This window comes from Pan troglodytes, chromosome 15, assembly GCF_028858775.2.
Source record: "Pan troglodytes isolate AG18354 chromosome 15, NHGRI_mPanTro3-v2.0_pri, whole genome shotgun sequence".
Taxonomy (NCBI): Eukaryota; Metazoa; Chordata; class Mammalia; order Primates; family Hominidae; genus Pan; species Pan troglodytes.
Genome location: NC_072413.2, coordinates 21122522 through 21133798, shown reverse-complemented (window position 1 = coordinate 21133798; position 11277 = coordinate 21122522). Strand labels below are relative to the sequence as shown.

General features: G+C 40.1%; 1 non-coding gene across 1 annotated transcript; it reads left to right on the top strand.

Annotated features, from left to right (window-relative positions):
- Positions 1 to 9511: 9511 nt before the first annotated feature.
- LOC112205489 (small nucleolar RNA SNORD41) lies at positions 9512 to 9580 on the top strand. The gene has a single exon (XR_002939441.1). It is a non-coding gene; the product is annotated as a small nucleolar RNA SNORD41 (small nucleolar RNA).
- The last annotated feature ends 1697 nt before the right edge of the window (positions 9581 to 11277 follow it).

Below are 11277 nucleotides of genomic sequence, written 5' to 3'. Positions count from 1 at the left end.
AATGATGTTCGATTCTTTTGATTTTTATTGCTAGGTAATACTGTAATCGCAGGTCCAATGAAATTTGAGGGTAGTCTAGAGTCTGACAGAAATTAAGAGAAGGCAGCTTCTGGGAAATATTTTCCTCCCAGATAAAAAGACGAAGCTTCCAGAGGAGACTTCACCTTTCCATTTTTTTCTTCTGTAAGTGGGGTGGTGTGAGGACTGACCATGAGGGGACAAGTTTCCAGATGAAAAGCTCACGTGCAGGCCGGGCGCGGTGGCTCAGGTCTGTAATCCCAGTACTTTGGGAGGCCGAGGTGGGTGGATCATGAGATCAGGAGGTCGAGACCATCCTGGCCAACATGGTGAAACCCCATTTCTACTAAAAATACAAAAATTAGCCGGGCGTGGTGGTGGGCGCCTGTAATCTCAGCTACTCGGGAGGCTGAGGCAGGAGAATCACTTGAACCCGGGATGCAGAGGTTGCAGTGAGCCGGGATTGTGCCACTGCACTCCAGCCTGGGCAACAAGAGCGAGACTCCATCTCAAAAAAAAAAAAAAAAAAAAAAGAAAAGAAAAACTCACGTGCTGAAGATGGTTGAGGGCAAAGATAGAAAACACCCAAATACTTGATGATATCATTGAGCTGCTGTACCATGCTTGGAACTGCCTATCTCCAGACTTTGTTGTGTAAGTTAATTAAAGGTCTTGGCCGGGTGCAGTGGCTCATACCTGTAATCTCATCACTTTGGGAGGCTGAGGTGGTCTCGATCACTAGGTCAAGAGATCAAGACCAGCCTGGCCAACATGGTGAAATCCTGTCTCTACTAAAAATACAAAAAACAAAAAAACAAAATAACTAGGCGGGCGTGGTGGTGCATACCTGTAGTCCCAGCTACTAGGGAGGCTGAGGCAGGAGAATTGCTTGAATCCGGGAGGTGGAGGTTGCAGTGAGCCGAGGTGGAGCCACCTCACTCTAGCCTGGGCGACAGACTCCATCTCAAAAAAAAAAAAAAGATGATTAAAGGTCTTTACTGTTTAGACTCTAAGTCTGTTGCTTGGGTGTTCTGTTTCTTGAAGTTAAAAGCATTCATCTTCAGGGAAAAAAGTTACTGGTCAGAAAGGTGGAGTTTGATTATGTTTGAACCCTTACAAAGTCTGTCAATATGCAGATTACTTTCTAAACAACAAATTATAGTTTCAGAAAGATACAATAACCTGAAATTATTTCAGTGACTGCTCATTTGGAACGATTATGAATGTACCTGACAGATATGGCGAAAATAGGAGGCAAAGAACTATAATACTGATTTAGTAATAATTAGTGGTATGAGCTAACACTTGTATATGTTGGATGCTATTGTAAACATCAATAGATTTTTGATATGGAAACACTGATTTTTTTTTTAGAGATTACTTTTAAAACTCAATACAATTAGAAGTAATTACAAATATACAGCTACAGTACACTTGGCAGGGTGACTATCTTAACGGTACACTGCTACTTTGGTGGCTCCAAATGAACCAGGCTTCCCAATATTTGCACCTTTAGGAGTTCTCTTCTCTTGAGTCTGATTGGGCCTGTAACTTGCTTTAATCAATAGTAGAATGCGTTGGAAGTGATGTTATGCCAGTTTGGGACTATGCCTTAAGAAGGCCTGATAGCTTCTGTTTTTGCATTCGGGGGAAGCCAGCTGCTGTGTTAGAAGTTTGACTTCTCAGACTTCCTGCCTGTGAAAAGCCCAACCAACCATGTGAAGAAGAACTGAGGTTTTGGCCAACAGCCTCAGTTGAACTCCCAGCCACGTGAAGAAGGCCATTTAAAACACCAACTTTTGCCAGCCACGTGAAGAAGGCCATTTAAAAAGTGGATTCTCCAGCCCACTGGAGCCACCTCAGGTGACTGCGTGTGGAGCAAAGAAAGGCTATTTGAGCCCACATTGCAAAATTACAAGCAAATAAATAAAATTATTGTAGTTTTAAGTCACTAAGTTGTTCAATAATAGATAGCTAAAATGTACAGGCAAACTTGGAAGATACTGTGGGTTGGGTTCCAGACCACTACAATAAAGCCAATATCATAATAAAGTGAGTCACAGGGATTTTTTTGTTTTGCAGTGCATATAAAAGTTATGTTGGGCCGGCATGGTGGCTCAGGCCTGTAATCTCAGCACTTTGGGAGGCTGAGGCAGGTGGATTGTTTGAGCTCAGGAGTTTGAGACCAACCTTGGTAACATGGTAAGACCCCATCTCTTAAAAAAAAAAATACTAGGCCGGGTGTGGTGGCTCATGCCTGTAATCCTAGCACTTTGGGAGGCCGAGGTGGGTGGATCACTTGAGGTCAGGAGTTTGAGACCAGCCTGGCCCACATGGTGAAACCCGTCTCTATTAAAAATACAAAAATTAGCCAAGCGTGGTGGTGGGCACCTGTAATCCCAGCTACTTGGGAGGTTGAAGCAGGAGAATTGCTTGAACCTGGGAGGTGGAGGTTGCAGTGAGCCGAGTTCATGCCATTGCACTCCAGCCTGGGCAACAAGAGCGAAACTCCATCTCAAAAAAAAAAAAAAAAAAGAAAAAGTTATGTTTACACTATACTGTAGTCTCTTAAGTGTGCAATAACATGTTTAAAAAACAATGTACATACCTTAATTTGAAAATATTTTACCGCTTAAAAATGTTGATGATCATCTGAGCCTTCAGCAAGTCATATTTTTACTGGTGGAGGGTCATGCCTTGATGTTTGTTGACTATCAAGGTGGTGGTTGCTGAAGGTTGGGGTGGCATAAAATAAGACAATGAAGTTTGCTGCATCAATTGACTATGCTTTTCATGAAAGATTTCTCTATAGCATGTGATGCTGTTTGATAGGATTTTACCCACGGTAGAACTTCTTTCAAAATTGGAGTTAGTCCTCTCAAACCCTGCTGCTGCTTTGTCAATTAAGTTTATATGATATTTTAAATCTTTTGTTGTCATTTCAACAATGTTCATAGCAACTTCACCAGGAGTAGATGTCATCTCAAAAAACCACTTTGTTTGTCTAGAAGAAGCAACTCCTCATCTCTTAAAGTTTTATCATGAGATTGTAGCAATTCAGTCACATCTTCAGACTCCACTTCCAATTCTAGTTCTCTTGCTATTTCTACCACATCTGCAGTTACATCCCTCCATAAAGTCTTAGACTTCTCAACATCAACCATGAGGGTTGGAATCAACTTCTTCTAAACTCCAGTTAATGTTGATATTTTCACCTCCTCCCATGAATCACAGATGCTCTTAATGGCATCTAGGAGGGTGAATCCTTTCCAAAAGGTTTTCAATTGACTTTGCCCAGATCCATCATAGGAATTGCTATCTATGGCCGCCATAGCTTTACAAAATATATTTCTTAAACAATAGACTTGAAAGTCAAAAGTACTTCTTGATCCACAGGCTAAGGAAAAGATTTTGTATTAGCAGGCATGAAAACAACATTAATCTCCTTGTACATCTCGATCAGAGCTATAGGGTGACAAGGTGCGCTATCAATGGTCAGTAATTTTTTTTTTAATGGAGACTGAGTCTTGCTGTGTTGCCTAGACTGGTCTCGAACTCCTGGCCTCAAGTGATTTTCCTGCCTTGGCCTCCTTAAATGTTGGGGTTACAGGCATGAGCCACTGTGCCCAGCCTGCAATAATATTTTGATAGGAATCTTTTTTTCTGAGGGGTAGGTATCAATAATGAGCTTAAAATATTCAGCAAACTGTAGGGTAAACAGATATGCTGTCATCCAGGCTTTGTTGTTCCCTTTATAGAACACAGGCAGAGTAGATTTCGCATAATTTTTTTTTTAAGAGACAAGATCTCTCTCTGTTGCCCAGACTGGAGTGCAGTGGTGTGATCATGGCTCACTGTAGCCTTGATCTCCCAGGTTCAAGTGATCTTCCTGCCTCAGGCTCCTGAGTAGCTGAGACTACAGGTGCAACTAATTTTTGTGTTTTGTTTTTGTAGAGATAAGGTTTTGCCATGTTGCCCAGGCTGGTCTCAAACTCCTGGGCTCCAGTGATCTACACAGCTACCTTGGTGTGTCCCAAAGTGTTGGGGGTTACAGGTGTGAGCCAGCATGCCTGTCCTGACAGTTTTTTTTTTTTTCCAAAGCACTTTAAATGTATTATCCCACTGCGTTCTGGCATCCAGGGTTTCTGCTGAGAAAATGGCCAGTAGTCTTTTTTTTTTTTTTTTTTCCCTCAGAGTGATTGGACTTCAGCTGATAGTGTTATTGAGGATCACTTATACATTATGAGTTGCTTCTCTCTTGCTGCTCTCAAGATTCTCTGTCTTTCAGCAGTTTGATTATAATGTGTCTCAGTGTGAGTCTCTTTGGATTTATTTTACTTGGAGTTTATTGAGATTCTTGGATTTGTAGATTAGTGTCTTTCATCAAATTTGGGAAGTTTTCAGCCATTTCTTCAAATAATCTTTTTGCCCCTTTCTCTATCTCCTCCTTGGGAATCATAATGCATATGTTGGTCTACTTAATGGTATTCCACAAGTTCCTTGGTCTCTGTCCACTTTTCTTTTTTTTTTTTTTTTTGAGACAGAGCCTCACTCTGTTGCCCAGGCTAGAGTGCAGTGACACAATCTTGGCTCACTGCAACCTCTGCCTCCCAGGTTCAAGCAATTTTCCTGCCTCAGCCTTCTGAGTAGTTGGGATTATAGGCACTCATCACCATGTCCAGCTAATTTTTGTATTTTTAGCAGAGATAAGGTTTTGCTATGTTGGCCAGGCTGTTTTCGAACTCCTGACCTCAAGTGATCCACCCGCCTTGACCTCCCAAAGTGCTGAGATTACAGGCATGAGCCACCTCACTTGGCCTATCCACTTTTCTTTATTTATTTTTCTTTATGCTCCTCAGATTTGAAAATTTCAATTGTCTTATTTTCAAGTTCACTGATTCTTCTGTGTTTGAGCTCCTCTAGTAAATTTTCATTTCAGTTATTGTGTCTTTCAGCTATAGAATTTCTGTTTAACTCCTTTTTACAATTTTTGTCCCTTTCTTGGTATTCTAATTTTGTTAATATACCATTTTCCTGATTTCCTTTAGTTTTTTGTCCATGTTTTCTTTTAGCTCTTTGAGCAAATTTAAGATAATTGTTTTAAAGTCTTTGGTAAGTCAAATGCCTGGGTGTCCTCAGAAATGGTTTCTGCCAATTAATTTTACTCCTTTGAATGCGCCATGTTTTCCTGTTTCTTTGTATGCCTTGTAATTTTTGTAGTTTTTGTTGAAAAGTAGACATTTGAAAAAACAGCTAACTCCCCTAGTCTTTGCAGATTGGCTCTATACTGGTACAGTTCTTCAGCACTGAGCAAGGCTTGCTTTGAGCCTAGGGATCAGCTGAGGTGAAGGCTTAAGGTCTTTTCAGGGCTTTTCTGACCAAGTGTCTTACCTGGGCATGTGTAACTTCCCAATTTCCCCATATACATGGCTGCTTTTGAATGTCTTATTTCCTAAAGAGTCTCAGTCCGGTTTCTCCTGGGGCCTTACATGGTCTACTGTATGTATCCACCCATAGTCTTTTACTCCACATGTCAGTGGGTCTGTAGTGTCCTTGCAGCTTTCATGAGCAATGACTACCGCTTTTCTGAGACCTGAGGCCAGTCCTTTAGGTAACCCCCATATGCGCACAATAATTTGCAAAAAGCTTTGCTCTTCTCCCTTCCATTTAAGGGAGGGAACTTGGAATTAGGCTGCTGCCTCTTCCAGATTAAGAGCACTGCTGCATCAGGGAGGAGGAGGGGACGAGGGCAAATAAAGACACCACAAAACTTTCTTAACATTTGGAAGGTGGGCATTCACTTGGTTACTGTAAACCTTTAACTGTTTTTTGGAGCTCTTACAGGTTAGTTCAGCTCATTTCTGGTTGTTTTATGAAGTTTCTGTTGGATAATGAAAGCTTGGAGCTTTGTCGTCCACCATTTTGCTGATATCACATGAGCATCCATTTTAATAAAATAGAAAAAAAGAGCACATTGGACCTTAAGTAAGTGTAAGAAAAGAAATAGAAAGTTAAGAGAAGAGGCCAGGCACGGTGGCTCACACCTGTAATCCCAGCACTTTGGGAGGCTGAGGTGGGCGGATCACTGGAGGTCGGGAGTTCAAGACCAGCCTGACCAACATGGAGAAACCCCGTCTCTACCAAAAATACAAAATTAGCTGGGCATGGTGGCACATGCATGTAATCCCAGCTACTCGGGAGGCTGAGGCAGGAGAATCGCTTGAACCCGGGAGATGGAGGTTACAGTGAGCACTCCAGCCTGGGCAACAGGAGTGAAACTTAATCTCAAAAGAAAAAAAAAAAAGATCAGGAGTTCAAGACTAGCCTGAGCAACATAGTGAGATCTCATCTCTAAAAAAAATTTAGGGCCGGTGGCTCACACCTGTAATCCAGCACTTTGAGAGGCTGAGGCAGGAGGATCACAAGGTCAGAAGTTTGAGAGCAGCCTGGCTAACATGGCGAAACCCCATCTCTACTAAAAATACAAAAATTAGCTAGGCACGATGGCTGGCGCCTGTAATCCCAGCTACTTGGGAGGCTGAGGCAGGAGAATTTCTTGAACCCAGGAGGCAGAGGTTGCAGTGAGCTGAGATCGTGCCTTGCACTCCAGCTGGGGCAACAAGAGCAAGACTGTCTCAAAAAACAAAAAAAAATAAAAGAAATAATCTATATTTCGATTATTGTGGTGGTTACGTAGGTGAATACATTTATCAAAATTCAGCAAACTATTCATTTAAATGGGCAAATTTTATGTAAGTTATACATGAATAAATTTTATTCGTAAGTAAAAAAATAGTTTACAGAGGACACTTCCCTGTCAAAATAGTACATTTGTCTCGATTAATTCATATATTTTGAGTGAAAAATTTTAAAAAGTTTATTCTCTGCATAATTACTTTGCTTTGTCACCTGGTATGGACATTTAGTCTTTGGTGCCTTATGAGATAAATGAATAAAGTGCTTGGGTAGTTCTGATGAGAGAGATTATGTCTAAGAACACATCAGGGATGGCTTCATGGAGGAAACCATTTTTAATCTTGGCCTTAATTAATAGATACAGAGAAAGAAAGATAAAAATAAAGAAAATAGCATGGCATTCCAGGCAGAATGAACAATAAAGGAAAACAATATTGCCTTTTGCAAAAATACACTGTTTTTTTTTGAGGGACTCTGTGTTTTCATTGTTTGTAATATCACGTCTCCGTGTTAAAGACCTGTGTGTAATTTTCAGTCATTAATTATGCACGGATGATTTCTCCCTATGCAGAATGCTGTTTGGGCTTAATCAGGCAGTCTTTTAAAAGATGTAGTCTCTAGGGATTTGCTATTTAAGAAGTGGAACTAGCTACATTATAATTAAATAATTCCTGCTACAGTACCATGTAAAAGGTCATTCATCATTTAACATTTATTTATTCTACAAAATATTTATCGAGTGCCCATTATATATCTGGTACTATTCTAGGCAATAGAGATACACATAAGTCAATATTTATCCCTCATGGGGCCTAATATTCTTTTTCTGTTTTTTTTTATTATTATACTTTAAGTTCTAGGGTACATGTGCATAACATGCAGGTTTGTTACATATGTATACATGTGCCGTGTTGGTTTGCTGCACCCGTTAACTCGTCATTTACATTGGGTATTTCTCCTAATGCTATCCTTCCCCCATCCCCCCACCCCACGACAGGCCCCGGTGTGTGATGTTCCCCGCCCTGTGTCCAAGTGTTCTCATTGTTCAATTCCCACCTATGAGTGAGAACATGTGGTGTTCAGTTTTCTGTCCTTGTGATAGTTTGCTCAGAATGATGGTTTCCAGCTTCATCCGTGTCGCTACAAAGGACATGAACTCATCCTTTTTTATGGCTGCATAGTATTCCATGGTATATATGTACTACATTTTCTTAATCCAGTCTATCATCAATGGACATTTAGGTTGGTTCCAAGTCTTTGCTATTGTGAACAGTGCCGCAATAAACATACGTGTGCATGTGTCTTTATAGTAGCATGATTTATAATCCTTTGGGTATATACCCAGTAATGGGATGGCTGGGTCAAATGGTATTTCTAGTTCTAGATCCCTGAGGAATTGCCACACTGTCTTCCACAATGGTTGAACTAGTTTACAGTCCCACCAGCAGTGTAAAAGTGTTCCTATTTCTCCACATCCTCTCCAGCACCTGTTGTTTCCTGACTTTTTAATAATTGCCATTCTGACTGGTGTGAGATGGTATCTCACTGTGGTTTTGATTTGCATTTCTTTGATGACCAGTGATGATGAGCATTTTTTCATGTGTCTGTTGGCTGCATAAATGTCTTCTTTTGAGAAGTGTCTGTTCATATCCTTTGCCCACTTTTCAATGGGGTTGTTTGATTTTTTTCTTGTAAATTTGTTTGAGTTCTTTGTAGATTTTGGATATTAGCCCTTTGTCAGATGGGTAGATTGCAAAAATTTTCTCCCATTCTGTAGGTTGCCTGTTCACTCTGATGGTAGTTTCTTTTGCTGTGCAGAAGCTCTTTAGTTTAATTAGATCCCATTTGTCTATTTTGGCTTTTGTGGCCATTGCTAATATTCTTAAATTATATTTAATATCAAACATTCTAAGAAATCACTCTGTAATGAATGTAAAACCACTTTGGGTAGAGAGTATGATACCAGTAGTTCTATTTAATCTTCCTTTTAAACAAATATATATTTATTTTAAAACATGGGTTTTTCATGATTTTTTTTTTGGTTAAATTTTCAGCAATGTGTTTAATACTCCAGGATACCAAAAAAAAAAAAAAAAAAAAAGCCTGGGGAATTTATAGTCTAGATATGGAGAAAATGCCTATACATGACATGATTAAAGTACTTTTAAGTAGAGTGTGTAATGAAGTTTGAGGTAACAAAATACAGGGTAACTGTGAGGGTGAAATTGACATGGGGTCACAACATTCAGGGGACATTTATGAAGGAGTGTTGGTGAGATTTTAGTTGGTGCTTCCAGGCAGAGGGAACAAGACAGCAGGCCTGGAAGCAGTGATGAGTGGGGTATGTGGAGGACACTGTGAAGACTGGCCTGTAATAAAGTTTAACCTGTAATTCCTTTATAAAGATTTCCACGTAGGAAATTAATCACAGTTATATTCATAGAGGTTCATTACAGTGTTATTTAAAATGATGAAAATTGGCCAGACGTGGTGGCTCACACTTGTAATCCCAGCACTTTGGGAGGCCGAGGCAGGTGGATCACGAGGTCAGGAGTTTGAGACCAGCCTGACCAATATGGTGAAACCCTGTCTCTACTGAAAATACAAAAATTAGCTGGGTGTGGTGGCATGTGGCTGTAGTCCCAGCTACTCAGGAGGCTGAGACAGGATAATTGCTTGAACCCAGGAGGCAGAGGTTGCAGTGAGCCTAGATCACACCACTGCACTCCAGCCTGGGCAATAGAGGGAGACTCTGTCTCAAACAAACAAACAAAACTCCAAAAGAGATGAAAATTGGAGGGAAGTGATGACAACTGTGACTGTTGTGTGACACTGATTTCTCTCATATTTGTACTGGCTGATCCTGAGGTGAGTCAAAAAAAGACAAAAATGTATAAAAATAAAGAAAAATAAAATGATTAAAAAATGGAAACAACTGACATTTTAATCAATAGGGGAATAGAAATGACTTAGACTGTATTCATTCAATAGAGCAATATGTAGCCATTTCAAAACATGTTTTTGATAACAAGGTGGTAAAATGTCCATGATGAAATAAAAATGTTCAGGCCAGGCACGGTGGCTCATGCCTGTAATCCCAGCACTTTGGGAGGCCGAGGTGGGTGGATCACGAGGTCAGGAGATCGAGACCATCCTGGCTAACATGATGAAACCCCATCTCTACTAAAAACACACAAAAAAATTAGCAGGGTGTCGTGGCGGGCGTCGGTAGTCCCAGCTACTTGGGAGGCTGAGGCAGGAGAATGGTGTGAACCCGGGAGGCAGAGGAGGTTGCAGTGAGCCGAGATCGTGCCACTGCACTCCAGCCTGGGTGACTGAGCAAGACTCCGTCTCAAAAAAAAAAAAGAAAAATGTTCATAATTATGTAAAAGAAGCAGAATATAAAACTGTAAGTACATTATGATGGTAATTTTATGAAAATGAAAAAATATGTATATCTTAGAAAAAAGCCTGGAACAAAATACTCCAAACATTTACTTTAATATAATTTATGTATTTATTTTATAGAGACAGGTTCTCCCTATGTTGCCCAGGCTGGTCTCGAACTCCTGGGCTCAAGTGATCCTTCTGCCTCAGCCTCCCAAATTTCTGGGATTACAGGCATGAGCCACCATGCCTGGCCTCCAAATATTTTATGATGGTTATCACTTGTTGATGGAATTATAGGTGATTTTTATTTCCATCTTTATATTTTTCTGTAATTTTAACATTTATTGTAATGATTACATATTTTGTTTATGCTCTTAGATAATATTTGTATTAGTTTGCTAGAGCTGCCATACCAAAATACCATGCACTTGGTTGCTTACACAACAGAAATTCATTTTCTCATAGTTCTGGAGGCTAGAAGTCCATGATCAAGGTACCAGTAGGCCTGGTTTCTTCTGAGGCCTGATTCCTTGGTTTGCAGGTGGCTGCTTTCCCACTCTGTCTTCATATGGTTTTCCCTCTGTCTGCACATGTTTCTGGTGTCTCCTGGTATGCCTAAATTTCTCCTTCTTACAAGGACACCAGTCATATTGGATTAGGGCCCACCCTGAAAAAAAAACAGAGCACCTCATTTTAACCTAAGCAATGCTTTAAAGACCTTATCTTCAAATATAGTCACATTCTCAAGTACTGGGGCTTAGGACTTACACAAATTTTGGGAAGACACAATTCAACCTATACACTAATTTAAAAAGTAATTGGTATATTATTGGTAATACAGACACAAAAACTGGGGCAAGCCTGACTAGAGTAGAAAGATATGTGGCAAATAGCAATAGGAGGGTAGGTGAAATAACTTCAATGATACCTTAATTATTGATTGTTCACTGTGTACTGGGCATTGTATTAAGATATCTTGACTGTCTCATGAAATCATTGATTTAAATATTGATTTAATATTGCATCAAGTTTGGGAAAACATTGAATCATGACAAGCTGCGGACTTTGGGTAGACATAAGGAATGATTTGAAGGTAGGAAAATGACATGAGGAAGAGTATTTTCTTCTTCTTCTTCTTCTTCTTCTTCTTCTTCTTCTTCTTCTTCTTCTTCT